We start from the raw sequence: 26,471 nt of genomic DNA, 5'->3' as shown, positions 1-26,471 counted from the left end.
GTGAGTCCCCTCTACCCTGGCTGCAGTGGTATACTAGATGTATTTGACATCCAGGTGGGAGGGGTGTCCTGCCTGGAGAAGTGAGTCCCCTCTATCCTAGCTGCAGGCATATACAAGCTTCCCCTGACACCCAGATGAGAGGGGTCTCCCCACTGAAGGGGCGAGTCCCCTCTACCCTGGCTGCAGTGGTATACTAGCTTTCCCTGAACAACCAGGTTGGATGGGTCTCCCACCTGGAGGGGCATGTCCCCTCCTCCCTGGCTCCAGCAGTGAATAACCTTCTACAGACACCCAGGTGGGAGGAGGAGGGACGAATCCCTTCTACCCAGGCTGCGGAAGTGTAGGAGGTCCCACAACACCCAGTTGGGAGGGGTCTCCCGCATAGAGGGGTGAGTCCACTCTACCCCGGCTAGTTCTATATACGAGTCCCCCCAACAGGACTCTACCTGTTGGGGGGACTCGTATATAGAACAGACACCTTGGTGGGAGGGTCTCCCACCTGGATTGGCGTGTCTGCTCTACCCTAGTTGCAGGGGTTTACAACTTCTTCCCCGAAACCCAGGTGGGAGGGGTCTCCCACCTGGAGGGTCCAGTCCCCTCTACCCTTGCTGCAGAGGAATAAGAGCTCCCCCTGACATGCAGGTAGGATGGGTCTCACGCCTGGAGGAGGGAGTCCCCTATCTCCTGGCTGCTGCGGTATAGGAGCTCCCCCTGACACCCATGTGGGAGGGGTCTCCCACCTGGAGGGGCAAGTCCCCTCTCCTTTGTCTGGTGCCATATAAGAGTTCTCAGGAACCCAAGTGGGAAGGGGCTCCCACCTGCAGGGGCGAGTCCTCTCTACCCTGGCTGCAGCCTTAATTGAGCTCCCTCTCTCCGACAACCAGGTGAAGGTGGTCTCCTGACTGGAGGGTTGAGTCCCTTCTATCCTGGCTGCAGAGGTATAGGAGCTCCCCTGAAACCTAGGTGGGAGGAGTCTCTCACCTGGAGGGGTGATTTCCTGCTACCCTGGCTGCTACGGTATACCAGCCCTCTCCAAAAACCCAGGTTGGAGGGGTCTTCCACCTGGACGGCGAGTCTCCTCTACCTTGGCTGCGGCTTTATAGGAGTTACCCCCATTCCCAGGTGGGAGGTGTCTCTCGCCTGGAGGGGTGAGTCGCCTCTACCCTGGGTGTTGGGGTATATGAGCTCCCCCTGCACCCAGGTGGGAGAGGTCTCCTGCCTAGAAGGGTGACTCCCTTCCACCCTGGCTGAGGCAGTGTAGGAGCTCTCCCAGACACCGAAGTGGGAGGGGTGTCCTGCTTGGAGGGACGAGTCCCCTCTATTCTGGCTGCTGTGGTGTATGAGCTCCCCACCCATACCCAGATGAGAGGGGTCTCCGGCCTGAAGGAGCAAGTCCCCTCTACCCTGGCTTTGGTGGTATACTAACTTTCCCTGACACCCTGGTGGGAGGGGTCTCCCGCCTGGTGAGCCAAGTACCCCCTACCCTGGCTTTGGTGGTATATGAGCTCCCAGGACACCCAGGTGGGAGGCGTTTGCCGCCTTGAGGGGCGACTCATCTCTACCCTGGCTGCAGCAGTATAAAAGCTCCCCACCCCATACCCAGGTGGGAGGGGTCTCCCACCTGGAGGGCGAGTCCCCTCTACCCTGGCTAGGGCGTTATAGGAGCCCCCACTGGGCACCTAGATGGGAGGGGTCTTCCACCATTAGGGGCAAGTTTCCTTTACTCTGGCTGCGGTGGTGTAGGAGCTCCCTTCCAACACCCAGGTGGGAGGGGTCTCCCGCCTGCAGGGGAAAGTCCCCTCTACCCTGGATGCAGTGGTATTCTAGCTCCCCTGGACACCCAAGTGGGAGGGTTCTCCGGACAGGAGGCTGCTGACTGCTGGGGTATAGGACCTCCCCATGACACCCAGGTGGGACGGGTCTTCTACCTAAAGGGGCGAGTTTCCTCTAGCCTGCCTGCGGTGGTTAGGAGCTCCCCTTGACACTCAGGTGGGAGGGGTCTCCAGCCTGGAGGGGCAAGTCCCCTCTACCCTTGCAAAGGCTGTATACAAGCTCCCCCGACACAGAGGTGGGAGGGGTCTCTCGCCTGAAGAAGCAAGTCTCCTCTACCATGGCTTCTGCTGTATACTAGCTCACCCAGACACCCAGGTGGGAGGGGTCTCTCGCCTGGAGGGGCGAGTCCCCTCTACCCTGGCTTATGCGGTATACAAGCTCCCCCGACACACAGGTAGGAGGGGTCTCTCGCACGGAGGGGCGAGTCCCCTCTGTGCTGGCTTTGGTGGTATACAAACTCAGCCCCACACCCAGGTGGGAGGGGTCTCCCACCTGCAGGGGCGAGTCCCCTCTACCCTGACTGTGGCAGTGTAAGACCTTCCCCAGACACCCAGGTGGGAGAGATCTCCAGCATGGAGGGGCGAGTCCCCTCTATCCTGGCTGTGACGTTATATGAGCTACCCCTGACACCCTGGTGAGAAGGGTCTCCCGGCAGGAGGGGCAAGTATCCTCTACCCTGGCTGCAGTGGTTTATGAGTTTCCGCCAAAAGCCAGGTTGGATTGGTCTCGCGCCTGGAGGGGTGAGTCTCCTCTACCATGGCTAAGGTGGTATACAAGGTCCCCTTGACACACAGGTGGGAGTGGTCTCCTGCCTGGAGGGGAGGGTCCTCACTACCCTGGCTGCAGCGGTATAGGACCTCCTTCTCACACCCAGGTGGGAGGGGTCTTCCGCCTAGAGGGGCGAGTCCTCTCTACCCTGGCTGCGGGGGTATAAGAGCCCCCTCCTACAGCCAGGATGGAGGGGTCTCCAGCCTGGAGGGGAAAGTTGATGCTACCCAGGTGGCAGTTTTAAAGGAGCCTTCCCTTCCCCCACACCCATGTGGAAGAGGTCTTCCGCCTGGAGGGGCGATTCCCCTCTACCCTCGCTAAGGCGGAATACAAGCTCCCCCAGACACCCAGGTGGGAGGGGTCTCCTTCCTGGAGGGGCGAGTCCCCCCTACCCTGGCTGCTACTGTATAGGAGCTTCCATGACAACCAGGTGTGAGGAGTCAGCCACCTGCAGGGTAGCGTCCCCTCTACCCTGCCTGCGGTGGTATAGGAGCTCCCCCGGAAATCCAGGTGATATGGGTCTCCTGCCTGGAGGGGCGAGTCCCTCTACCCTCACTGTGGCAGTAGACAAGCTCCCCCTGACATCAGTTGGGAAGGGTCTCCTGCCTGGAGCAGCGAGTCCCCTCGACCCTGGCTGGGGAGATATCCAAGCTCCCCCAGACACCCAGGTGTGAGGTGTCTCCCACCTGGAGGGGCAAGTCCACTCTTCCCTGGCTAAGGCGGTATACAAGCCCCCCCCCCCCTCGAAACACATGTGGGAAGAGTCTCCCGCCTTGAGTGGCGAGTCCCCTCTACCCTGCCTGCAGGGGTATATGATCTCTCCTGACAACCAGGTTGAGAGGTCTCCTGCCTAGTGGGGCAAGTCCCCCGCTATCATGGCTGCAGCGGTATAAGAGTACCCCTGGGGAAGGCGATCCCCCTCTCACTATCTTGACAAGGTCACAGTGAAAATAAGTGCTGGCAAAGCTGCTCTCCCTGTGCCTTGACAAGGTCACAGTGAGGATGAATGCTGGCAAAGCCGCGCTGATTGGTGGGAAATGGAAACCATGAGACCCTTTTTTATGTAATTGGGACTTTTCATTTTCATGTTCATGCTCCTGACAGGAGGCATGAGTATGTTAAATGTCAAACCAAATTAAATTTCAGATGGCTAGAACATAACAGGTAGTTATGCCTTGAAGGCCGTTCTATTACCCCTCAGAATATCAAGGACAAAGTAGAAAGCTGCTCTACTATCTCAGCACATTGAGGACAAAACTGATAATGGACAACAATCATTCTCCGAAAGGTCACGAGAATTTTAGGCACCACATTGATTGTATCAATTAGAATCCAAGCCCATATTTCCGGCCTCCTAGAAAACCTAATCAGTATGCTCATTGTACAAAACCCACCATATGTAGTTTCATTCTTGATTAAGAAAAGTTATGTTATACATTTAGGAAAGTTAAGACATATAAGGATATATTCTTTTCATTTCTATAAATCCACTTTTACTTCACATAGGGATTTATGATGAGCATATTTAATATTGGCGGAAAGTGGACTGATGTTTAGAACTTACTTTTTATTGAGAAAGATTATAAAGATATAAGAACTAGTGCACCTTAACTGAGAAACAAAGAAACTCTTTGAGAAAGCAGCTCAACCAGTTTTATGAGAATTAATTTAGGAATTAATTAAAGTACCTTTATAAGACATATTTTTAGAATAATGTTAGAAGTATTATTCTATTTAGATTCTTGGGTTTAGAATTCTTAAGTTTTTAGTTGTATGGGTTTCTGATATGTTTTAAGAATGGTTTATAAACTTTAGGATATTTTAAGTATAAGATTTAAAGGGACTTTTTAGATGGGAATTTTAGATTAGAAATAAAAGTGGAGGTGTGCTTTAAAACTTAAAGGTTAATGATAGGTTAGGAGACTTAGAGTCTGGTTACATAGTTTGGCATTAGTTAATAAGAAAATAATACATCTTGGGAAAATCTGAAAAAATGTAAATTAGTGATGTATTTTATTAATGATTGATAACTAAAAGTTACATCCTGAAAAATGTAAATTGATGTTACATTTTTGTATACTCCTAATTATGGTTGAGGAAACGTTTTGTCTTGGCAAAATTTTGAAATTGTATAATCAATGACGTATTCTAATCTATAATGATGAGAAAAAATTGTAATAAAAGATGATCCAGAGAAAGCTTCAAGGAAACGACTCCTCTCTCATCTTTTCGCCTGAAGCCACTCATCCTTCAGGACTCCCTGGACCCCGCTAGGGCTGGACCCTGGCATACCACCCCCCATAGCCAGATGGGAGGGGTAACCCGCTTGGAGGGGTGCGTCCCCTCTACCATGGCTGCTGCCTTATAGGAAGGAGCTCATATGACAACCAGGAGTCAGGAGTCTCCCGCCTGGAGAGTAGTCCATTCTACCCTGCTTACCACGGTATAGGAGCTTTCCCCAGGTGAAAGGGATCTCCTGCCTGGAGGGTCGAGTCCCCTCTACACTGGCTGTGGAGGTATAGGAGCTCTCTCAGACACCCAGGTAGTAGGTGTCTCCCCCTTTGAAGGGCTGGTCCTCTCTACCCTGGCTGTTGTGGTATATGAGCTCTCCTGACACCCAGGTGGGAGGCGTCTCCCACATGGAGGGGCAAGTCCCCTCTACCCTGGCTTCTGTATTATACAAGCTCCCTGGACACCCAGGAGGGAGGGGTTTGCCGCCTGGAGGGGCGAATCACCTCTACCCTGGCTGCAGCAGTATAAGAGCTCTTCCCATATATCCAGGTGGGAGGGGTCTCTCACCTGGAGGGATGAGTGCCCTCTAGCCTGGCTGCAGCAGTATAAGATCCACCCCCCCATACCCAGAGGGGAGTGGTCTCCCGCCTGAAGGGGCGAGTCCCCTCTACCCTGGCTGCAGTGGTGTACAAGCTCCCCATGAAACACAGGTGGGATGGTTATCCCGCATGGAAGGGAGAATCCCCTCTAACCAGGCTGTTCCTGTTTCGAGCTCCCCCTACACCCAGGTGGAACGGGTCTCCCGCCTGGAGGGGAGAGTCCTCTCCACCCTGCCTCCAGCGGTATAGGAGCTCCCCAAGACACCCAGGTGGAAGGGGTCTCCCGACTGAAGGGGCGAGTCCCCTCTAGCCTGGCTGCCACGGTATAAAAGCTCCCCCCAGACACCCAGGTATGATAGGTCTCCCACCTGGCGGTGAGAGTCCCCAATACTCTGGTTGCAGGGATATAGGAGCTCCCCCCTACACCCAGTTGGGAGGGGTCTCACGCCTGGAGGGAGAGTCCCTGCTACCCTGGCTGCAGCAGTATAGGAGCCCCTCCAGGACACCCAGGTGAGAGGGGTCTCCAGCCTGGAGGCGGGAGTCCCTTCAACCCTGGCTGTGGCGGTATAAGAGCTTCCCCTGACACCCAGGTGATAGGGGTCTCCTGCCTTGAGGGGCGAGTCCCTGCTACCCTGGCTGCGGTGGTATAGGAGCCCCCCCACAACATCCAGGTGGGAGGGGTCTCCCGCCTTGAAGGTGAGTCCCCTCTACCGTGGCTGCTGCAGTATAGGAGCTCCCCCCACACCCAGGTGGGAGGGGTCTGCCGCCTGGAGGCGCGAGTCCCCTCTACACTGGTTGTGGAGTTATACTAGCTCCCCCCAATACTAGGTTGGGAGGGGTGTCACGCTTGGAGGGGCGAGTCCCCTGTACCCTGGCTGCGGAGGTGTAGAAGTTCCCCCAGACACCCAGGTAAAAGGGGTCTCCTGCCTTGATGGGTGAGTCCCTGCTACCCTTGCTGCAGCTTTATATGAGGCCTCCCCACACACTCAGGTGGAAGGAGTCTCTTGCCTCGAGGGGTGAGTCCCCTCTACCTTGGCTGAGGCGGATATGAGCTCTCCCTGAAAACCAGGTGAAAGGGGTCTCCCGCCTGCAGGGGCCAACCCTTTTACCCTGGCTGTTGCAAATAGGAGCTTCCCCCGACACCCTGGTGAATGGGGGCTCCCGCCTGTAGGGGCGAGTCCCCTCTACCCTGACTGTGGTGGTAAAGGAGCCCCCTACCGACTCCCAGGTGGGAGGGGTCTCCCGCCTAGAGGGGCGAGGCCCACTACCCTGACTGTGGTGGTATATGAGTTCTCCCCGAATTTCCAGGTGGCAGGGGTCTCCCACTTGGAGGGTCTAATCGCCTCTACCATGGCTTCTGGGGTATATGAGCTCCCATGACACCCAGGTGGGAGAGGTCCCCCGCCTGGAGGGGTGAGTCCCTTCTACTGTGGCTGTGGAGGTTTATCAGCTCCACCCAACACCCATGTGTGAGGGGTCTTCTGCCTGGAGGAGCGAGTCCCCTCTACCCTGGCTGCAGCGGTTTATGAGCTTCCCAAGACAACGAGGTGGGAGGGGTCTCCTGCATGGAGGCTCCAGTCCCCTCTATTCTGGCTAAGGCAATATAGGAGCTTCCCCTTATACTCTGGTTAGAGGGTTCTCTTGACTGGAGGGGCGAGTCCCCTCTACCCTCGCTGCTGCGGTATAAGAACTCCCCCTGACCCCCACGTGGAATGGATCTCCCGCCTGGAGTGGCGAGTCTCCTATACCTTGGCTGCTGCTGTGTAGGAGCTCACACACACACACACACACACACACACACACACACACAATTCGGAGGGTTCTACTGCCTGGAGGGGCGAGTCCTCTCTACACTGGCTGGGGCATACTAGTTTCCTTGACAACCAGATAGGAGAGCTCTCCGCCTGAATGGTCGAGTCCCCTCTACTCTGGCTATTACAGTATAGGAGCTCCCCTGACACCAGGGTGGGGCAGTCTTTCGCCTGGAGAGGGGAATCCCCTCTATCCCGTCTGTGGCGGTATACAAGCTCTCCCCTACACCCAGGTGGAAGGGGCCTCCCACATGGAGGGGCGAGTCTCCTCGACCCTTTCTGCTGCGGTATAAAAGCTCCCCTTGACACCCTGCTGGGAGGGGTCTCCCGCCTAAAGGGGCCAGTCCCTTCTAACCTGGCTAAGGTGGTATACAAGCTCCCCAAGACACTCAGGAGGGAGGGGTCTCCTGCCTGGAGGGGCGAGTCCCCACTATCCTGGCTGCAGCTGTATAGGAGCTCACCGCCCCCTGACACCCAGGTGGGAGAGGTCTCCCTCCTGGAGCAGGGATCTCCTCTACACTGGCTGCAGTGGTAATCAAGCTTTTTCCCGACACCCAGATGGAAGAGGTCTCCTAGTGGAGGGTAGAGTCCACCCTACCCTGGCTGCAGCAGTAAAGCAGCTCCCTCAGACACCCAAGTGGGAGGGGTCTCTGGCCTGGAGGTGCGAATCCCCTGTACCCTGACATTCAGATACGCGCCTGGAGGGGCGAGTCCCTGCTACCCTGGCTGCAGCACTATACAAGCCCCCCCCCCCACGACACCCAGGTGAGAGGGCATAGGCTGGATGCAGCGGTCTATGAGCTCCCCCAGAAACCCTTCTGGGATGGGTCTCCAGCTTGGAGGGGCGAGTCCACTTTACCCTGTCAGCAGCTGTCTATGAGCTCCCTCAGAAACCCAGGAGGGATAGGTCCCCCACCTCGAGGGTCGAGTCCCCTCTACCCTTGCTGTTGCAGTATGTGAGCTCCCCCTACACCTAGGTAAGAGGGGTCTTCTGCCTGGAGGGGCAAGTCCTCTCTACACTGACTGCTGCAGTATAGGAGCTCCCCTGACACCCAAGTGGGAGAAGTCTCCCGCCTAAAGGGTAGAGTCCCCTCTACTCTGTCTGTGGCAGAATAAGAGGTCCCCAGAACTCCCAGATGGAAAAAGTCTCCTCCTGGAGGGGCAAGTCCCCTCTACCACGGCTGCGGGCAGTATAAGAGCTCCCCTTACAACCAGGTGTGAGGGGTCTCCAGCCTGGAGGGGCGAGTCCCCTCTACCCTGCTGCGGAGGTATAGGAGTACCCCAGACACCCAACTGGAAGGGGTCTCCCTCCTGGAGGGGTGAGTCCCTGCTACCCTGGCTGTGACAGGATAGGATTTCCCCCTGACACCCAGGTTAAAGGGGTATACCGTCTGGAGGGGCGAGTGCCTGCTACCCTGGCTGGAGTTGTATATGAGCCTCCCCACCCGACACCCAGGTGGGAGGAGTCTCACACCTGGAATGGCGAGTCCCCTCTACACTGGGTAAGGCACAATACAAGCTCGCCCCAACACCAAGGTGGGAGGGGTCTCTTGCCTAGGGGAGTCAGTCCCCTCTACCCTGGCTTCAGAGGTAAAGGAGCTCCCACAGACACCCAGGTGGGAAGGGTCTCCCACATGGAGGGGCAAGTCCCCTCTACTCTAGCTAAGGCGATATACAAGCTCCTGTCCCCATACACAGGTGGGAGGGGTCCCCCACCTGGAGGGGCAAGTCCCTTCTACTTTGGCTGATGCCCTATAAAAGCTGCCTGGACACCAAGGTGGGAGAAGTCTCCTACTTGCAGGATAGAACCCCTCTACCCTGGCTAAGGTGGTATACAAGCTCCCAGTGAAACCCAGGTGGCAGGGGTCTCCTCCCTGATGGGAGAGTCCCCTCTACCCTGCCTGGGGCGGTATACTAGCTCTCCCTGACACCCAGGTTTCGGGGGGCTCCCGCCTGGGGTGGCAAGTCCCCTTCTCCCTGGCTAGGGTGGTATAGGAGCTCCCCTAGACACCCAAGTGGGAGAGGTCTCTCGCCTAGAGGGGCAAGTCCCTGCTACCCTGGCTGAGGTGTTATGTAAGCCCCCCCCCCCACACACACACACAGGTTGGCAAGGCATTCGGCCTGGAGAAGCGAGTCCCCTCTACCCTGTCTGCAGCAGTGTATGAGCTTCCCCTGACACCCAGGTGAGAGGGGTCTCTTGCCTGGAGGCGCGAGTCCCCTCTATCCTGGTTGGGATGGTATACTAGCTCCTCCTGACACCTACTTGAGAGGGGTCTCCTGCCTGGAGGGTGAGTGCCCACTACCCTGGCTGCGGAGGTATATGAGTTCCCCCCAAACACCCAGGTGAAAGGGATCTCCGCCTGGAGGGGCGAATCCCTGCTACAGTGACTGCAGCTGTATAAGAGACCCAACCTGGACATCCAGGTGGGAGAGGTCTCTTGCCTTGAGGGGCGAGTCCCCTCTATCCTGGCTGTAGCGGGATACGAGCTTCCCCTGAAAACCAGGTGAAAGGGATCTCCCACCTGGAGAGTCGAGTCCCTGATACCCTGGCTGCAGTTATATTTGCTCCCCCAACACCCAGGTGAGAGAAATATCCCTACTGGAGGGGCGAATCCTTGGCTGAGGAGGTATAGGAGCTCCCAAAGACACCCAGGTGGGAAGGGTCTCCCGCCTGGAGAGGAGAGTCCCCTCTACCCTGGGTGTGGCAGTATACGAGCTCCCCGTGACTCCCAGGTGGGAAGGGTCTCTTGCCTTGAGCATCGAGTCCCCTCTACCCTAGCTGTGGAAGCATACAAGCTCCCCCAGACACCTAGGTGGGAGGGTCTCCTACCTGGAAGGGCATCTCCCCTCTACCCTGGCTTTGGCAGTATACAATCTCATCCCAGCAACCAGGTGGGAGGGGTCTCCCACCTGGAAGAGCGAGTCCTCTCTACTTTGGCTGGTGCCATATAAGAGCTCCCAGGACACCCAGGTGGGAGGGGGCTCCAGCCTGGAGATGAGAGTCACCTCTACCCAGCCTGTGGAGGTATACAACTTCCTTCCCCCAGGCACCTAGGTGAAAGGGGTCTCCCGCTTGGAGGGGCGAGTCCCTGCTACCCTGGCTGCATCTGTATACGAGCCCCCCCCACACTCACAAGTGGGAGGGGTCTCTTGCCTGGAGGGGCGAGTCCCCTCTACACTGGCTAAGCGGAATACAAGCTGGCCCCAACACCAAGGTGAGAGGGGTCTCTCGCCTGGAGGAGCCAGTCCCCTATACCCTGGCTGCGGTGGTATAGGAGCTCCCCCTGACACGCTGGTGGGAGGGGTCTCCAGCCTGAAGGGGCAAGTACCCTCTACCCTTGCTGTGGTGGTATATTAGCTTTCCCTGACACCCTGTGGGAGGGGTCTCCTGCCTGGAGAGGAGAGTCGCCTCTACCCTGGCTGCAGCTGTATATAAGCTCCCCCTGAATCCCTGGTGGAAGGGGTCTCTCGCCTGGAGGAGCAAGTACCCTCAACCCTGGCTGAGGTCATATATGACCTCCCCCTGACACCCAGGTGGGAGGGGTCTCCCGTCTGGAGGGGCGAGTCCACTCTACCCTGGCTGCAGTAGTATATGACCTTCCCCAACACCCAGGTGGGAGGGGTCTTCCACCTAGAGGAGCAAGTCCCCTCTACCCTGGCTGCAGCAGTATAAGAGCTCGCTCTGACACCCAGGTGGGTGGGGTCTCCCGCCTGGAAGGGCGAGTCCCCACCAAGCTGCTTGCTGCTTTTTAGTGGCTCCCTTGGCCACCCAGGTGGAAGGGGTCTCATGCCTGGAGGGGCGAATCCCCTCTACCCTGGATGCAGCGGTATAAAAGATCCCTCTGACACCCAGGTGGGAGGGGTCTCCCGCCTAGAGGGGCGATTCCCCTCTACCCTGGGTGCGGTGGTGTACAAGCTGCCCCTGACACCCTGGTGGGAGGGGTCTCCTGCCTGGAGGGGCGAGTCCCCACTACCCTGGCTTCAGTTGTATAAGTGATAACCCCGCCCACACACACAGGTGGGAGAGGTCACTGGCCTGGAGGGAAGAGTCCTCTCTACCCTGGAGGCAGGGGTATAGAGTCCCTCCAGTGGGAAGGGTATCCTGCATGGAGGGGCGAGTCCCCTCTACCCTGGTTAAGGTTGTATGCCAGCTCCACCAGACACCCAGGTGGGAGGGGTCTGCCGCCTGGAGGGGTGAGTCCCCTCTACCCTGGTTGGGGCGGTATACTAGCTCCCCCACTCCCGACACCCAGGTGGGAGGGGTCTCCAGCATGGAGGGGTCTCCAGCCTGGAGGGGCAAGTCCCTCTACCCTGGCTAAGGCGGTATACAAGTGACTCCCGCCACACAGATGGGAGTGGTCTCCCGTCTGGAGGGGCGGGTCCCTGCTACCCAGTCTGCAGCAGTAATCCAGCTCCCCTTGACACCCAGGTGGGAGGGGTCTCCCGACTGGAGGGGCGAGTCCCCTCTACCCTTGCTGAGGAGGTATAAGAGCTCCCAATCCATATCCAGGTGAAAGGGATCTATTTCCTAGAGAGGTGAGTACCCTCTACCCTGGCTGCCCCCGTATAGGAGCTGCAGTATAGGAGCTCCAGGTGGGAGAGGTCTCCTGCCTGGAGGGGCGAGTCCCCCCTACCCTGGCTGCAGCAGTATATGACCTCCCTCCCCACACCCAGGTGGGAAGGGTCTTTCACCTAGAGGGGCCAGTCACCTCTACCCTGGCTTCAGCGGTATACTTGCTCCCCCAGACACCCAGGCGGGAGGGGTCTCACGCCTGGAGAGGCAAGTCTCCTCTACCCTGGCTGTGTCAGGATATGAGCTCCCCCTGATACCCAGGTGAGAGGGGGTCTCCCGCCTGGAGGGGCGAGTCCCCTCTACCCTGGCTGCTGCAGTATAGAAGCTCCCCAGACACCCAGGTGGGAGGAGTCTCCCGCCAGGAGGCCAGAGTCCCCTCTACCCTGCCTGCAGGGGTATAGGACTCCCCAGGACACCCAGGTGGAAGGGGTCTCCCTTCTGGAGGGCAGAGTTCCCTTTAACCCGCAAGCTGCATCAGAGGAGCTCTGCAGAAACCCAGGTGGGAGGGGTCTCCCGCCTGAAGGGGAAAGTACCCTCTACCATGGCTGCGGTGGTATAAGAGCTCCCCCTGACACCTAGGTGGGAGGAGTCTCCTGCCTGGAGGGGCGAGTCCCCACTATCCTGGCTGCAGGAATACGTAAGCTCTATCCCCCACACCCTGGTGGGAGGGGTTTCCCGCCTGGAGGGGCGAGTACCCTCTTGCCAGGGACCAAAAGGGAGTTCTTCAAAGAATAGCCTGACAGTGCCAGGGACCAAAAGGGAGTTCTCCTTCAAAGAATAGCCTGACAGTTACAAGAAACAGCCCCCTGGGAGACATCTTGCCTGGAAGACACCCTGCAGCCATCCATCTCCCTGAGACATCCTGTGGCCATCTGTCTTCCTGAAACATCCTGCTGCGTTATCTCACCTTGTGAAGACTTCCAGCAACTGCCAATAAGAGAGCTTCCCCATTCCCAGCCCACAAATACCCCTGTGTGAACAATAAAAGTTTGCAGCTTGATCAGAACTTTTGTCTTGCTGTCACCTTTCGTGTCTCTTGTCCCTTCATTCCTCCCCATCTAGGTTCGCTGCCCACATTGATGTGTCCTGCTGGTGGGGACATTTGGCACCCAGTGTGAGGCTCGAGCCTTTGACTGAGGGGGAACGCCGTCCTCCAGGAAGACTTGGCCAAGCGGGAGCAGGCAATCGCCTCGGCAGACACTACCGAGAGACAGATCCAGGAGGAAAGCGAGGACGACGCAAGGTGAGTGACCCACCATGGGACAAGCAGTTTCGTCACATGAGTTGTTTTTGTCAGGCCTCAAGGAGGCCCTCAAGACACGTGGGGTGCGTGTTAAGAAAAAGGACTTAAAATTATTCTTTTCATACATAAGAGAATTGTGTCCATGGTTTCCCCTTGAAGGGACCATTGATGGTAAAAGATGGCTTAGAGTAGGAGAATGTTTAAAAGGTTATTATGAATCCTTTGGCCCAGAAAAGGTGCCTGTTCCCACCTTTTCTTACTGGAACTTAATTAATGAACTTCTTAAAAGTTCACCCTTTGATAATGGTACCTTAAAACTTGTCGGGATTGGGGAAGAGGCTAAGCAAAAGACCTCTCGTCCCCCCTCGGCATGCCCTTCAGTTAGTATAGACACAGACCCTTCTCAGTCTCCCCAGGACCCTGGGAACCTTCCTGGTCCCGCTCAAAACCCCACCCTAATAAATAAGGCTCCAATGGTTACCAACCACCTTTATCCAGTTTTAAATCCTGGAGACACATTGACCCCTGGAGAGGAGGCTACCTTGGAGAAGGAAGCAGCTCGCTATCATTCAGAAGAACTGCCACCTCTCAGGACCCTGCCACAGTCTATAGGACTCACACATCCACCTCCCTCCTATATCCCTCCTGCCTTTTGTGCTCCGGCCCTTCAGGGGCCAACTGCCCCCTCAGATATTTTTTCTCCACTTCCTCTGCCTAACCTGGCTCCCTTGCGAGAGTCTCTCCAACACAGACGGGATCAGATCCAACTTTTAAAAGAATTAAGATCCCTTGATTCTGAGCTCCGCTCATTAGCCTTAGGCACGGAGTCAACCCGAGCTGGCCCAAGGCGGTCTAATACAAAGGCTAAGCCGCGCCGTAGGCCTGGTCTCGCCTTCCCAGTCACCCGCAGTCAGACCGATAAGCCCGCCCAGGCTGAGGACAAAGAGGAGAAAGCGGAGGAAACAGATCTAGAGGAGGAAGAAGAGGAAACGGATCAAGGGGATGAAGCGGGGGAAGGGCAAGAGGAAGGTCAAGACTCAGAGGATGAGGAGTTCACCCCTAGGCAGGAAGGAACCCAGAGTGTCTACAAAAAATTAAGCCTGCGTTTTCTTGAAAAACTTAAAAAGGCTTGTGCTCACTATGGACCCACTGCGCCCTACACATTGGCTTTACTAGAGAGTCACAGCGCACAATGGCTTACTCCTAATGATTGGAAATTTTTAGCCCGAGCTACCCTCAGTGCCGGAGACTTCCTGTTATGGAATGCAGATTTCAAAGAGCACTGTCGGGAAACTGCTCAAAAAAATTTAACTAAGGCCTCCTCTAAATCCTGGACATATGTTAAGCTAGTGGGCAATGCGCCTTTTGACACTAACCCTAAACAGGCGCGTTTCCCTGCTGGACTTCTGGCGCAGATTCAGATGGCTGGCTTACATGCTTGGAGACGCCTCCCTCAAAAGGGCTCGGCTACCACTTCCCTGGCAAAAATTCGACAAGGGCCTGATGAGCCTTATAGCGACTTTGTTGCCCGGCTTAACCTAGCCGCGGAACGCCTGCTTGGACCAAGCGAAAGCGAAAGCACCTTTGTAAAACATCTTGCCTTTGAAAACGCCAACCCCGCATGTCAGGATGTTCTTCGACCACATAAGGATAAAGGTGAACTTTCTGACTTTATTAGACTCTGTGCCGGGGTGGGTGCAGCCCATGCCATGGGTCTGGCCATAGGTGCTGCCTTTACCAAGGCCTTTCGCAATCCTGGCTCACGTACTTGCTTTACTTGTAAACAACCTGGCCATTTTGCACGCGAGTGTCCAACAGGCAAACAAAGCCTAGGGATAGTGTCTCCTCAAACCGGGGCTAAACCGCCCCCAGCCACCCTTTGCCCTAGATGTGGCAAAGGTCGTCACTGGGCCAATGAGTGTAGATCTAAGACAAATGCCCTTGGACAACCTATTTCTTCCCGCTTCTCGAGGAAACTCCCTCCTCCTTACCTACACTTTAAGGATTACTCCACCTCTGTCTACTTAAAAAAGGGACAATGAATGCAGTAATGTGTTGATATTATAGATTGTTTCTTGGGGATGATCTTGGCTGAATGTGTATCTAAAAGATGATTTTTTATTGTAACAATCTGGTATCTGAATGGGTTTCTAAAGCATTGCACAATCTTGCAGTTAAAAGTTGGGTTTAAGTAATTGTTTAGTTTGTGATTTCAGATAGTTCATGCTAGAAAACTTAAATACTTAGGATGGAAAATTAAAGAACTCTACTTCCAAGTTGGCAAGTAACTCCCAATCATTGAGTTTTATTTTTTCATCAATTTTTGAACTGGGTAGCCTGAAAAGATTTCACTAGGTGTACCAGTATATTAACTTGGGCAAGGATAATAAATTATGATATGATATCTGTTCCCCTCAGTGTGTAAGATTCAAAAAACAAGTGTTAAATTAAAACGTTAGTCTGGCTTATTGAAATGACATTAATTAGCAACAGTCTTGGAAATTTTCAAAGCTTAATTTTGGATATACATGGTAGTGTGTGGATTTTTTCCAGGTGATTTAATGTAACTTAATACTACTTTAGGAACTTCAGAACAAAGAAAGTAGCTTAATGATCCTAAAGAAATTTCTTCTGATGGTAGAGATCCTATTTTCAGTTTTGTGTGAGCAAGTTTTTCTAGTGTAGAAAGATATAAAGATATAAAATTTTGAGAATTGCATCTTAAACTTGTATCATAATTTTCAACATCCAAACCTGGAAATTATGACTTATGGTTAAAATGCCTTAGGCATGAGGTTTCTGCTCAGAATTCCAGTTTTCCCAGTTCCTTCCAGACCTCAGCCAGGACTTAAGTTGATATGCAAATAGAAGAAGCCTGGAGTCTGCTCAATAGGAGATAGATCTGATGATAGACCCAACCTGATCTTTTATTTTAAAATTGGGCATCTCGCCATAAAAACCATGAAAAGATAATTTCAGCTTTACTATAAATTACTGCAAATTCTGAATCTTCTTGGAATGCCTGCCGGTGCCTTGAACTCACCCATGCCTGGCTCTCTGACCAGATAGCAGCCCTCTCTGAAACTTAGTGACACCTCATAAATATTGGCCTTCCCTGGCCAGACAACGACCCTCTCTGAGGCTCTAATGGTCCTCATAAATTCTGATGTTGGGGCCAGCAAAAAAATGTAAACTATCATTAGTGGGATGCTTGTCAGAGTTCTGTTATCTGTAACCCCCCTTTGTGTAACTTTCTGGGCTATAAAGCTGGACTGTAGGAAAGGTGGGGGCTGTCTTGTTCCCGCCGTTTTGGGAGGGAGAGGCAGCCCAGCTGGTAGAAATAATAAGCTTGCTTTAATTTGATTTTAATTGGAGTCAGTGGTCTTTTCTTGCATCCTGGTCTAACATTTTGGAGTTCCCCAGCGAGATGACCCTTCCCAACCAGATCACAAGACCAGACTGCAGGAAATTCTGAAGCCGGCCTTCGCTCCAGGGCTCCGGGCTGGAAAGCCACTCTAGGGGGTGCGCAACTTGAGACGTTCCAAGGCTTCAGAGTGAGCCTTCAGTCCCCAGAGCACTGCAGTGAACTGCCGCACTAAAACTATCAGCAAGCACCTGGTGGAGGAGGCCTCCATAGTAAGTTAGGCGCGATGCAGAATAATACCTATGATATTGATGTTGGAGTTACTTCCTTTGGAAATTGCTCAACAGTAAAAAATTATTCCTCACCCACCCCATCTCTTTGTCCCCCCAATGGCACAGTTTTTATGTGTGGAGGAAACCCAGCCTTCCCCAGGCTTCCAGCGAATTGGACCGGTGGCTGTGTTCTTGCCTTATTACTCCCTGATATAACTATTGTCCCAGGAGATGAACTTCTACCCATTCCTAGCCTAGACACCTTAGTCAAAAGACACAGGCGGGCAATACAGGCCTTACCACTCCTTGCCAGCCTTGGAATAACAGCTGCTGTGGGCACAGGTACAGCTGGCTTAGGCACGGCTATACACTCTTACCGTCGCCTGCCTCAACAACTTATAGATGATGTACAAACTCTATCAGGAACCATTAAAGATTTACAGGACCAAATAGACTCCCTGGCAGAAGTGGTCCTTCAAAACAGATGAGGCTTAGATCTGCTGACAGCTAACCAGGGAGGTATTTGCTTGGCCTTAGGGGAACGATGCTGCTTTTATGCCAATAAATCAGGCATAGTATGGACTAAAATTAAGTAGCTTCAAGAAGATTTAGAAAAGAGATGAAGGGAACTATTTGAAAATCCCCTCTGGACTGGGCTTAATGGATTTCTACCCTACCTTCTTCCACTATTAGGCCCTTTGTTGGGTTTACTTTTAATGGTGTCCATAGGATCCTGCATTATAAACAGGCTGGTACAATTTATTAAAGAACAGATTAATATTTTGGCCTCTAAGCCCATACAGGTCCACTATCATCGTCTGGAGATGGAAGACCACGCTGCCAATATTTAAAAGGATGTTCTACCCTTCTCACAGGCTTATTTCTTAAGTTTACATCCCCACAGATCCCCCTTTCTTAAAAGTGTCCTTTTATCTGAACTCAAACAAGACCAAACCAAAAAGTAAATTGTATGGTATTTACTAATTACTGGCCAGTCATTTTGACTCTTGTTTTTTCCTTAGATTCTATATTTTTTTTTAGCTCACGGTTTTGATCCTATAGACAAGTTAATGTTTTCTGATCAGTTCTATTTTTGATCAACTGTGGAGTTTTTAAACATTGCAATGGAGATTTAAAAAACAACAACAACAACAACAAAACTACAAGGCCTTGTGTATGTGTTACACTCGTGTTATGTGTTGTATGTCGGTATGTCTGTATGTGTGTATGTCCATATATCATGCAGTTATATGACAATTGGCAGATATACAAAGAGCGCTCAAAAAAAAAAAAAAAAAGACAACGGATCCAAATATCTTTGATTCACGTGATTCAAATGGTTCAATTTAAATTGGGTAAACATGATGAAAATACTTAGACCTATAACAAAAATTATGAGATCCTATTCAGATAGACAATATGATTGATGCATGTACTTTCCATGTATGTATTATATATCAAAATGCATTCTACTGTCATGTATGACTAAAAAAATAAATAAAAATTAAAATAAATAAATAAATAAATAAATAAATTGGGTAAACAGATAAAAGTAAAGATGTCTTTAAAATTAAGCTTATAAGTTTTTCTAGGTGTTCAAAAATAAAACCTAATAAAATGTTGATGTCTATGAAATAATTGCTTAAATTCAGAAATTTACAAGTATTGTTTCAAAATGTGAACAAAAAAGAAGGTTAACAGATGGAAAAGAAAAACTAAAAGGTTCTAGATATGGATTTAATAGAGGGAAAATGTGTTTCTGGATAAAAAAGTCTATATGATTAAGTTAATAAAAGGGTTTAAGTAAGTGATAAAAAAGGTCTGTGTAAATTGGTTATATGTGTAAGTTTTTGAACAAGTAATCTTAAAGAAATTAAAAAATATACAACTATGGTTAAACAACAACTGGTATTTTTCACTATTGTAATGTTATTTCTTTAAAAACTAAACTTGGTTAATATAAAATCATCAATGTAATTATGGTGCTATTAATTCATATCTTCCAGGTATAGAAGTCTGTAAGGTAGAAGCTTCAAAAGAGCATTATATCAAGCTGGTGTTCTGAAGTTGTATGGTAATTTTAGGCTTAAAAGAAAAACATGTTGGAGATTTATTTATATCATTTGTGTTCTCTAACTGGACTTGTTATCAATAAGATATGTAAAGTTCCATGTTACTTTTACACTGAGATACAATTTAAATGTATTTTTAAGTTAATGAAAGCCTAATCTGTGTGAAGGTTTTATTGTAATACACAAAAGTACTTTGCTACTTTTCTATAAAAAAGTGGGGGGGGTTAGAAGTTTTCAGCCTTTAATTCATGTTTTAGATGTGATATTATGTTGTGTTAGCTAATGTTCATGTAAATTTGAGTAACAATTTATGTAGGCTTTGTAAAATGATGTCTAAAAAGCAAAGATCAGATTCAGAACTATAGTACTTAAGATTTATGAAGAGCGCCGCCTCACTTGAAATAAGGCTCTATGTCCCATCTCACTGCATGTGAAAGAGACTATGAAAGAAGTAGGCCAGATTTCAGTACATCTAAAGTTGTGTCCAAAAGTTGGTTTTTGCCAAGATTACTAGGATCTCAAACAGGGGATTATAATGTATAACCCTGCCAAAATTCAAGGTAACTATTATATAAACTAAATATGTTTTTACCCTAGTTAATTTTAGTTTGTAGTTTGCTTATAGATGGTCTAAGGATTGCCTGTTAATGTTTTGCAGAGGTACTGATTTAAGAACACACAACCTGGGTTAATTTAAGATAATGAGTTATAATGAGTTATCACCTACAGGATAGAGAGATAGATATTAAAGCCCAGTACTCTTAATATAAGGCTGTTGAAATTTGTTTGCTAGATGTTTAAGATTAAGTTTTAAAATTAGTTAAATTAAAAGGGCCAAGAAAACCAATATTTGGCTCTTGCCCTCTGAGTCAGTCTGAGTCAGGGAATAGGGGACTTCTCAAAAGAGCTTTGCAACTCTGGGCCACATAACTTCCCGATCAGGGAGATTAATGAGACCAGTGGAGGACAGAAAGCCAATCAGTGCATTTGCTGTGAAGAGGAGGGTCATCAGAAAAGGGAGACATCCCTGATGCTTCCAAGGGAAGCCATATGGTCAAGCAAGGCCTGGACCCATCCTAGCGCAAATGGCACTAGCAGAACTGAGAAGCTGCTGTAAGTTCCCCGAGGACTCCCAGGGAAACTCAGCTGACTGTTAACAATAGATAGAAACAAAAGTCAGTTTGACTTGCTTCATCTTAAACACTTAGCAAAGACAGTCAAAACCAAAACACTGCTATTCCTGGGTATTTTAAATGATAATAATAGTTAAATGTAACTTCCAAAAATAAGTAAACTGGAGGCTGCAAAAGAGATTCTCAGACAGGAATGCCTGATAACCATCAAAAGGGACTGCCAGAATAGTTTTTAGTTTAAGACCTTTATTTCTAACCTACACAGGTAGGCTTAATGTTTGCTAGTATGGTTATCCAGCCCTAAGTAACAGAATTAAAGATTTCTCTATTAGACATAGGCCAGTAAGGTATGGTCATATATTTTATATAAGTAAGGGGGAGATGCCAGGGACCAAAAGGGAGTTCTCCTTCAAAGAATAGCCTGACAGTTACAAGAAACAGCCCCCTGGGAGACATCTTGCCTGGAAGACACCCTGCAGCCATCCATCTCCCTGAGACATCCTGTGGCCATCTGTCTTCCTGAAACATCCTGCTGCGTTATCTCACCTTGTGAAGACTTCCAGCAACTGCCAATAAGAGAGCTTCCCCATTCCCAGCCCACAAATACCCCTGTGTGAACAATAAAAGTTTGCAGCTTGATCAGAACTTTTGTCTTGCTGTCACCTTTCGTGTCTCTTGTCCCTTCATTCCTCCCCATCTAGGTTCGCTGCCCACGTTGATGTGTCCTGCCGGTCGGGACACCTCTACCCTGGCTGCTGCAGTATAAGAGTTCCCCTGACAACCAGGTGTGAGGAGTCTCCAGCCTGGAGGGTAGAGTCCCCTCTACCTTGGCTGCGGCTGTATAGGTGCTCCCACCCCTCCCCACCCAGGTGGGAGGGGTCTCTCGCCTGGAGGGGCAAGTCCCCTCTACCCGGGTTAAGGCAGTATGGCAGTATACAAGCTTCACCCCCCCCCCCCGACACACACACACAGGGGTCTCTCACCTGGAGAAGGGAGTCCCCTCTACCCTGGCTTCTTCGGTATACTAGCTCACCCCTACACCCAGCTGGGAGGGGTCTCTCGTGTGGAGGGGTGAGTCCCCTCTACTTTGGCTGGTGTCATATAAGAGTTCCCAGGACACCCAGGTGGAAGGAGTCTCCCGCCTGCAAGGGCGAGTCCCCTATACCCTGGCTGTGGTAGTGTAAGAGCTCCCCCAGACACCCAGGTGGGAAAGGTCTCCTACCAGGAGGGTCGAGTCCCCTCTACCCTGACTTCTGCTGTATAGGAGCTCCCATGACAATCAGGTGTGAGGAGTCAGCCGTCTGCAGGGTACATCCCTTCTACCCTGCCTGCAGTGGCACAGGAGCTCCCCCGAAACCCATGTGGAAGGGGTCTCTCACCAGGAGGGGCATCTGTGGCTGTTTCAAGCTCCCCCCCCAGGTGGGAGGGGTCTCCATCCTGGAGGGGCAAGTCCTCTCTCCCCTGGCTGTGGCGATATAGGAGCTCCCCCCTACATCCAGGTGGGAGGGTTCTTTCACCTGGAGTGGTGATTCCCCTCTACCCTGGCTGGGGAGGTATACAAGCTCCCCCAGAAATCCAGGTGGGAAGGGTTTTCCGCCTGGAGGGCGAGTCCCCCTATACCCTGGCTTTTGCGGTATAGGAGACACCCAGGTTAGACCGGTCTCCCGACTTGAAGGGCCAGTCCCCTCTACACTGGCTGCGGGGATATACAAGCTCCCCCCCAAAACCCAGGTGAGAGGGGTCTCCCACAAGGAGGGGTGTGTCTCCTCTACCCTGTTTGCAGCGGTATAGGAGCTCCTCTGACACCCAGGTGGGAGGGGTCTCTTTCCTGGACCATGAAGTCATCTCTACCCTGGCTGTGGCCGTATACAAGCTCCCCTAGAAACCCAGGTGTGAGGGGTCTCCCGCCTGGAGAGGCAAGTCTCCTCTACCCTGGCTAAGGCGGTGTATAAGTTCCCATAGACACAAAGGTGGGAGGGGTCTCCCACCAGGAGGGGCAAGTCCCCTCTACCCTGAATGGGCCATATCCTAGGTCTCCTGGATACCAGGTTGGGAGGAGTGTCCCTCCTGGAAAGTCGAGTTCCCTCTACCCTGGTATAAGAGTTCCCCCAGACACCCAGGTGAAAGGGGTCTCCTGCCTTGAGGGGTGAGTCCCTGCTTCCCTTCCTGCAGCTTTATATGAGACCCACATACACACCCAGGTGGGAGGGGTCTCTCGCCTCCAGGGGTGAGTCCCCTCTACCCTGGCTGAGACTGGATACATCTCTCCCTGAAAACCAAGTGAAAGGAGTCTCCCGCCTTGAGGGGCAAGTCCCATCTATCCTGGCTGCAGCAGTATATGAGCTCCCCCTGAACACTCAGGTGGGAGGGGTCTCCCAGCTGGAGGGGCAAGTTCCCTCTACCCTGGCTGCAGAGGTATACAAGCTCCCCCAGACACCCAGGTGGGAGGGGTCTCCAGCCTCCAGGGGCGAGTCTCCTCTACTTTGGTGCCATAGAAGAGCTCCCAGGACACCAAGATGGGAGGGGTCTCCCACCTGCAGGGTCGAGTCCCCTCTACCCTAGCAAAGGTGGTCTATGAGCTCCCTCAGACACCCAGGTGAAAGTGGTCTCCTGTATGGAGGAGCTGCAGTGGTAATCAAGCTTTCCCTGACACCCAGGTGGGAGGGATCTCCCGGCTGGAGGCAAGAGTGCACCCTACCCTGGCTGCAGAGGTATAGGAGCTCTGGCAGTCACCAGGTGGGAGGGGTCCCTCGCTTGGAGGCGATTCCCCTCACTCCTGGCTGTAGCAGTATACAAGGTCCTCCTGACACCCAGGTGGGAGGGATCTCCCGCTTGCAGGGGCGAAACCTTCTAACTTGGCTGTGGTGGTATAAGAGTTCCCCCAGATACCTAGGTGGGAGGGGTCTCCCGCCTAAAGAGCGAGTCCCCTCTACCCTGGCTGCAGCGGGATACAAGCTCTCCTCAACACCCAGGTGGAGGGTTCTCCTCCCCATAGCCATATAGGAGGGGTCTCCCAACTGAAGGAGCAAGTACCCTCCACCTTGGCCAAGGCGTTATACAAGCTCCTGCGGACACCCAAGATAAAGGGGTCTCCTGCCTGGAGGGGCGAGTCTCCTCTACCCTGGCTGCAGTGGTATAAGAGCTCCCCTCCCCATACCCAGGAGGGAGGGGTCTCTTGCCTGAAGGGGCGAGTCGCCTCTACCCTAGCTGCTGCAGTATAGGAGCTCCCCCCAACACTCAATTGGAAGAGTTCTCCTGCCTGGAGAGGTAAGTCCACTCTACCCTGGCTGCAGTGGTATATGAGCTCCCATTGACACTCAGGTGAAAGGGGTCTTCCGCCTGGAAGGGAGAGTACCCTCTACCCTGGCAAGGGGGTATATGAGTCCGCCCACCCGACACCTAGGTGGGATGGCTCTCCCGCCTGGAGGGGCGAGTCCCTACTAAGGTGGCTGCAGAGGTATACAAGCTCTCCCATACATGCAGGTGGGAGGGGTCTCCCACATGGAGGAGCGAGTCCCCTCTACCCTTTCTGCTGTGGTATACAAGCTCCCCTTGACACCCTGCTGGGAGGGGTCTCCTGCCTGGAGGAGCAAGTACCCTCTACCCTAGCTGCGGTGGTATTTAAGCTCCCCCCCAACACCCTAGTGGGAGGGGTCTCTTGCCGAGAGGGGCCAGTCCTCTCTACCCTGGCTAAGGTGGTATACAAGCTCCCCGCTATACCCAGGAGGGAGGGGTCTCCTGCCTGGGGGGAGAGTCCCCTCTACCCTGGTTAAGGCTGTGTATGAGCTCTCCTAGACACCCAGGTGAAAGGGGTCTTCTGTCTGGATGGGCGAGTCCCCTCTACAATGGCTGCAGTGGTAGTCAAGCTTTCCCTGACACGAAGGTGGGAGGGATCTCCCGACTGGAGGGTCGAGTCCACCCTACCCCGGCTGCAGAGGAATAGGAGCTCCTGCAGTCACCCAGGTGGGAGGGGACCCTCGCCTGGAGAGGAGAGTCCCTGCTACCCTGGCTGCAGCGGTAAAGGAGCTTCCCCAGCCCTCCCCTCCCCCCCAGGGACGAGTCCCCTCTACCTGGCTTCAGCAGAATAAGAGCTCCCCCTGACACCCAGGTGGGACGGGTCTCCCTTCTGGAGGGTCTAGTCCACTCCACCCTTGCTGCAGCAGTATATGAGCTCCCGACACCTTGGTGGGAGGTGTCTTCCGCCTGGAGGGGCGAATCCCCTCTACTCTGGCTGCTGCAGTATAGGAGCTCCCCTAACGCGGGGTGGGGGGAGTCTCCTGCCTAAAGGGTATAGTCCCCTCTACCCCTGCTGCGGAGGTATAAGAGCTTCCCCCTACACCCAGGTGGGAGGGGTCTCCCGCCTGGAGTGGCCAGTCCCCTCTAACCTGCCTGCAGCAGCATAAGAGCTCCCCTTGGCTGCAGTGGTATTCCAGCTCTTCCTGACATGCAGGTGGGAGGGGTCTCCCGGCTAGAGGGGCGAGTCCCCTCTACCATGGCTGCAGAGGTATAGGAGCTCCCCTGGACACCCAGATAAGAGGGGTATCTCGACTGGAGGGGCGAGTCCCCTCTACTTTGGCTGCAGGGGTATAAGAGGTCCCCACAACACCCAGATGGGAGGGCGAGTCCCTGCTACCCTGGCAGCTGCAGTATAGGAGCCCCTCCCCCCGTCATCCAGGTGTGAGGGGTCTCCTGCATGGAGAGGCGAGTCCACTATACCCTGGCTGCAGTGGTATAGGAGTTCTCCCCAATTCCCAGGTGGGATGGGTCTCCCGCTTGGAGGGGCCAGTCGCCTTTACCCTGGCTGCTGGGGTATAAGAGCTCCCCCTGATACCCACGTGCAAGGGGTCTCTCACATGGAGGGGTGAGTCCCCTCTACCCTGGCTGCGGTGGTATACTAGCTTTTGCTGACACCCAGGTGGGAGGGATCTCCTGCCTGGAGAGGCGAGTCCCCTCTACACTGGCTATGGCGGTATACAACCTCCCCCAGACACCCTGGTGGGAGGGGTCTCTTGCCTGGTGCGACAAGTACCCTCTACCCTGGCTGAGGTGGTATATGAGCTTCCCCAGACACCCAGGTTGGAGAGGTCTCCGGTCTGGAGGAACGAGTCCCCTCTACCCTTGCTAAGGTGGTGTACAAGATCCCTGAGCACCCCGGTGGAAGGGGTCTCCCGCCTGGAGGGGCAAGTCCGCTGTACCCTGTCTGCCGCTGTATAGGAGCTCCCCGAGACACCCAAGTCGGGGATCTTCCGCCTAGAGAGGCAATTCCCCTCTACCCTGGCTGTGGCAGTATAAGAGCTCCCTCTGACACCCAGGTATGAAGGGTCTCACGCCTGGAGCAGCGAATGGCCTCTACCCTATCTGCGGAGGTATACAAGCTTCCCCAGACACCCAGGTGGGAGTTGTTTCCTGATTGAAGGGGGAGTCACCTCTACCCTGTCTGCAGAGGTATAGGAGCTCACCCAGACAAACATGTGGGAGGGGTCTTCCGACTCCAGGGGCCAGTCCCTTCTAACCTGGCTGCATTGGTATATGAGCCTCCCCACACACTCAGGTGGGAGGAGTTCCAGCCTGGAGGGGCGAGTCCCCTCTACCTTGGCTGTGGTGGTATATGAGCTCCCCTGACACCCATGTGTGTGGGGTCTTCACCAGGAGAGGCGAGTCCCCTCTACCCTGGCTGCAGCAGGATACAAGCTCCCCCTGACACCCAGGTGAAAGGGGTCTCTCGCCTGGAGGGGTGAGACTCTGCTACCCTGGCTACAGCTGTATACGACCCCCACACACACCCAGGTGGGTGGGGTCTCCCGCCTTGAGGGGGAGTCTATTCTACCTTGGCTAAGGTTGAATTCAAGCTAGCCTCCACACTAAGGTGGGAGGGGTCTCTCGCCAGGAGGAGCCAGTCTCCTCTACCCTGGCTGCAGTGGTATAAGAACTCCCCCAGACACCCGGGTGGTCTCCTGCCTAGAGGGGCAAGTCCCCTCTACCCTGGCTGTGGTGGTATAGGAACTCCCCCTGACATCCAGCTGGGAAGGGTCTCCCAACTGGAGAGGTGAGTCCCCTCTACCCTGCCTGTGGAAGTATATGAGTTCCCCCAGACACCCAGGTGAAAGGGGTCTCCCTCCTGGAGAAGCGAGTTCCTGCTACACTGGCTGCAGCTGTATAGGAGCCCTACCCCAAACACACACACAAGTGGGAGGGGTCTCTTGCCTAGAGGGGTGAGTCCCTGCTACTCTGTGCAAGAATATGAGCTCCCCGTGACACCCAGGTGAAAGGGGTATCCTCCCTGGAGGGGTGAGTCCCCTCTACATTGGTTGAGGTGGAATACAAGCTAGCCTGGACACCAAGGTGGGAGGATCCCGTGGCTGGCGGAGCCAGTCCCCTCTAACCTGGCTGCAGTGATATAAGAGCTCCCCCAGACAACTATGTCCTTTTCATTCACCCAGGCCCCGGTGCTAGCACTTGGCTCTCCATTACTGGTCCCTGCTCCTTGCTGGAGCCCCTGGCTGCCCTTCTCGTGGACCCTGTCCCTTTCCCATAGTTTCAGGCCCCTTTTGCCACCCCCTTCTATTCCCCT

The 26,471-nt window shown here is 53.2% G+C and overlaps 1 pseudogene; it reads left to right on the top strand.

The window, feature by feature from the left end:
- LOC113184383 (cyclin-dependent kinase 1-like) overlaps nt 1-14,601 on the top strand; it is a 55,732-nt pseudogene extending 41,131 nt beyond the window's left edge.
- The last annotated feature ends 11,870 nt before the right edge of the window (nt 14,602-26,471 follow it).

This window comes from Urocitellus parryii, chromosome 6, assembly GCF_045843805.1.
Source record: "Urocitellus parryii isolate mUroPar1 chromosome 6, mUroPar1.hap1, whole genome shotgun sequence".
In the NCBI taxonomy this organism is placed as follows: Eukaryota; Metazoa; Chordata; class Mammalia; order Rodentia; family Sciuridae; genus Urocitellus; species Urocitellus parryii.
Note: the sequence above shows the minus strand (reverse complement) of the source record. Positions and strands in the feature narration are given on the sequence as shown.